Source organism: Silene latifolia, chromosome Y (assembly GCF_048544455.1).
Source record: "Silene latifolia isolate original U9 population chromosome Y, ASM4854445v1, whole genome shotgun sequence".
NCBI lineage: Eukaryota > Viridiplantae > Streptophyta > Magnoliopsida > Caryophyllales > Caryophyllaceae > Silene > Silene latifolia.
Genome location: NC_133538.1, coordinates 46,383,558 through 46,388,185, shown reverse-complemented (window position 1 = coordinate 46,388,185; position 4,628 = coordinate 46,383,558). Strand labels below are relative to the sequence as shown.

General features: G+C 38.4%; 1 non-coding gene across 1 annotated transcript; it reads left to right on the top strand.

Moving 5' to 3' along the window:
- The first annotated feature begins 813 nt into the window (after window positions 1-813).
- Window positions 814-920, top strand: LOC141636208 (small nucleolar RNA R71). The gene has a single exon (XR_012540835.1). It is a non-coding gene; the product is annotated as a small nucleolar RNA R71 (small nucleolar RNA).
- The last annotated feature ends 3,708 nt before the right edge of the window (window positions 921-4,628 follow it).

The following is a 4,628-nucleotide window of genomic DNA, read 5'->3' as shown; positions in this document are numbered from 1 at the left end:
CACACCGAGTACGGCATGACACTCACACTTGCCCCAAGGTCACATAGAGCTTTGTTGATTGTAGTGTCGCCAATGGTGCATAGAATAGAGAAACTTTCCGGATCCTTTAGTTTTGGAGGTGAACTTCCTTGTAGGATGGTGCTACTCACCTTGGTGAATGCAATAGTCTCTAGCTTCCGGATGGATTTCTTCCTTGTAAGAATATCTTTCATGTATTTCGCATAACTTTGGTTTTGATTGTAAAAGGGTCTTTGAGCTTGGTTTCTCATTGGAGGTGGGGTGTATGTTTGAGGGTTTTGAACATTTTTTACTTTTGTGTGAAAGATTGGGGTGGAATTTGGTGTTTTCATTGTAATAATTAGAATAAGGGGTGCTACTTTTGTATGCATGGAAAGTATTCACTTGTTCACTTGTTCCCCTACATTCACTTTGGTCATGTCCCAAAGTTCCACAACTCTCACATACTCCACTTGGAATTGATGATGATGCTACCATAGCATTAACATGTTTCTTGGGTGATTTTAAGGCTCTTCAAGTTTAGCCATGACCTTCTCAAACTTTAAATTAATGGTATCAATATGAGCACTAAGTTGAGCACCCAAATGAGTAATGGAGTCCACCTCATGTTTTCCTCCTCTAGTAGCCTTCCTAGGTCTACTATATTGTGAGTTATGGATCGCCATTTCTTCAATTTTGTTCCATATTTGATTGTCATCGACTTCGGTGAACATACCATTTGATCCCATATTGAGAATGTTTCGGGAGTCTTCATATAGACAATTCCAAAATTGTTGTACAAGGAACCACTCTCTAAGTCCATAGTGTGGACAAGATCGACAAGTGTCCTTGAATCTCTCCCATGCTTCATACAAAGATTCCTCATCCCTTTGTTTGAACCCGATGATTTGAGCTCTCAACATGTTAGTCTTCTCCGGAGGATAGAATTTCTTGTAGAAAGCAAGTGCCAATTCCTTCGAAGAATCAATACCAAGAGTAGCCTTATCTAGGCTCTTCAACCATTGTTTTGCGGAACCAATCAAAGAAAAAGGAAATAAGACCCATCGGATTTGGTCTTGAGTAACTCTGGTTTGATAAATCGTATCACAATAGTCACAAAAAGTCTCCATATGAGAATGAGGGTCTTTACTAGGCATCCCCCCAAATTGACTTCTCTCAATTAATTGAATGAATACGGATTTGGCATTGAAATTACTGGTTAAATGTTGTGGTGTAGGAGTACCATTTGGTAGGTTCTCCTCGGTTGGTATGGAATGTGATGAAAATTTAGGCATTGTGGGTTGATTTTGTGGTGGGTTTTGTATTGGGTTATCCTCTCCTTCTCTTGCAAAAGGGTTGATGAACTCAATGTTATTTGGTTGGATGTCCACAATCTCACCAATACCTCTCAAAGTATTTATAGCAAGTCTTCTATTGTTGGTCAAAGTTCTTTCGATTTCAAGATCAATGGGCAACAAGTTACCTTGTGATCTCCTAGACATGCAAAATTTAAACAACTCGAAAACAATTAGAACAACCTTGAGAAGATTGACTTCCCCAAGGTAAAGAAAGACACAACTAAAAAAAATTAAAGAAAATCAAATCAAGTTAACATCGTCCCCGGCAACGGCGCCATTTTTAGTCGTGGAGTAAAACTCGTCGTCAAAAGTTACCCAACCAAAACAATATTTATAACTTTATAAACTACTCTTAGTAAAGAGGCAAGTAAAAGTTGGATCCCAAGGGATGGTTATTGATGTAGGATTTTCAATTGTAAATGGTCGTGTCTTAGGGTGTCACAATTTGGGGTTGAGATAGGAGATCAATTAAAACTAATTAACAATAAAAACAAAGTAAGGTAGATAAAATGAAGATGTAAACAATTGATTAAAATCACTAGGGTGTCATGGGTTCATAGGGGATTCATGGGAGTTGATCATACAAACATGTTCTCTACTAGATGCATGCACTTATTGTTATGATTGGATCGAGTTAGTGTATATCTTACAATCCCTAAGAAGGTTTGGGTCCCGAAGCCGAATCGATTAGATTGTACAACACCTATAAGTCGACTTAGTCCTTCCTATCCAGCTATATGCATGGTCTAATGAGATTCGAGTTGGTTTATGTCTTACAAGTCTCATTGAAAAGATAGGTGATGGGTACAAAATGCAAGGATTCATAGGCTCGCATTTCATCAAACATAACATGTGGATAAGTTGGAATCACAACAAGCAAGCAAATTAATTATGAAAACATATTAAATTAAGCATGAATTAATCCCCATGTTGGTTTCCTCTAATTCCCCATTAACCCTAGCTAAGGAAACTACTCACTCATTATCAAGTTTAACATGCTAACAATGTTGTCAATCATACTAGAAAGGCAACACATGATGAACAAATGAAAATGATTAACAATAATTAAAAGGATTAAGAGAGAATTATATCTATAAATATTCCAAAATAATAATGCAAAGAATAATAGAAGTACTTGATGATTGATGGAAGGTTGTCAATCTCCCAATAAACCCAAATAATCTTCTAATTACCCAAAATAAATGATGAACAATAGAGAAATTAAGGAAAGATTAAGGAATGAGTTTTGTATTAAGACTAGATTAAGAGTTGATTATAAGATTAAGATGAGACTACTAATTGATTACAACTTGATTAAGAGAGCATGCTAATCTAGGTAGTACAAAGGGGTATTTATACTAAAGATTAGGTACATAAATTAGGGTTACTAAGGGCTTAAATGACTATTAAGACCCTTAAGAAAAGTTGAGGAAATGCTCCTCTCCAAGGAGATGAGCATCTCCGTTTTGCTGGTTCCGTGTGGATATGCTCGTCCCGAGCGGCTTAGAAGCTGGCATGGTGGGTTCTGTCAGGAGATCCGAGCGGATCATAGAGGATACGCTCGGATCCTAGGGCTTCAAGATGAGCGTCTTAAGCTCGGGATGCTCGGATTGTGGTGCAGGGAGACGCCCGGATTGCTGGCAATCCACTCGGATCCTGGGTCAGACAACTTTTCTTCTCTTCATTCCTCAAAAATCCGTGGGGATCTTGTTGAGGATTCAAGGATCCTTTCATAATTGACCAATTTACTTTATTATCTACATAGGCCTTTTAGTATCCTCTTCCCTTTGATGCTTGGTCATTGGATGCGATCAATTTAGCTCCATTTCGCCATGTAAATGCAAGGTTTGCAATCCTCTCCTACCAAGGAAACAAAACCTCAAAGAATACGCAAAATGGGAAACTAAAGATAGTAAATTATCCAATTATGCATTATAAAGCATAGGAACAAGGCTAATTCGGGGACTAACTGTGCTCAAATATGAGTCACATCACAATTTCAATCGATGGCCTTACAAGCTTGAAAAGAATCTTTGAATAGCCATTTTTGGGCAAGAATAGGAATTTGACCTAAGTCTCTTGACTTTATGAATTACCGCAAGCACGATAAACTGAAATAGGAGACGCGGATTCAAAGCAAACAGAGGAGAGTCAGACTAGAAGTCTTCGTTCGAACAGGTCTGCAAGCCTGCTTTCTTTTATGGTACAAGAGTTCATTCTGCCGCGAAAGGACTCTGTTTTGGCCGCATGAAAGAAGTTGAGTACACTGGAAGACTTGGCCAACATGACAGTCGAGCTCATGCCGAGTGTTACGATTCGTCTCTCGGGCAGGAATACTAGTTAACCATATGCGTGCTTGCTTTTACCTTTTTAAATGGATTCTTTCGCTTATCAAATTAAATTTCCAAAACAAAGACGCAATACGAGATAAAGCTAAGACTTTCCCATGCTTCTCGCGAACATTAAATCTCTTCTAATTGGGTTGGCCCCCTTTTAAAAGCCATTTTCCTAGTAAAGATAAAATGTTCATTTTCTTTCAGAAGATAAGGTGATTACTCAAGTGTTTTGGGGCCAAACATTGCAAGCGAGCCAAAGGAATTAAGGGCATTGGTCAAACTCATCCTTTACCCGCACCTTCATTCTATCTTTAAAGAAAGACTTTCCTTCTTAAGCTTAAGGGAGGGAAACTGGCTAATTATATGTTATGTTATATGCAGCCCAATTAAAATCTTCTTGAGACCCTATCCCTACTGCTGCTATTAATTATATCAGTATATCAGTACTCTTCTTGCCAAATCTCTGACACGCGACTCCACCACTCTCTCTTAAAGCTAATCAAGTGGTTTCATCGAGCTTATTTTTATAATAAAGAAGAGGGTAATTTGAAACTTAAACCTTAGAAACCCTGCCTGCGCATTAGATAGAAAAGGTTTCACTCGCTCCTCACGCAAAGCCAAGATATTGGGCTCGATCCTTAAGAGAATCATTCTAGAGAAGAATTATATTACACGGGACCAAAGCAAAAAGACTTTTTGCCGATCGATCCTCATTAAAGAGAAGAAAGTCTTAGCTTAGAGCACCAATTGAACCATCTGCAGCAGTAGAAGGAGAGGTTCCTAAACTCACTCACTCCGGAGGAAAAGGGAACCATGTTGTGACATGTGCTTCATCTCGAGCCCATGCAATATAAAAATTCGATCCGAGAGCTCGTAATATATTTTACAATTAGATCGGGGATAAATTGTCAAGTGTTTCATTTTGAGACTCCTATCG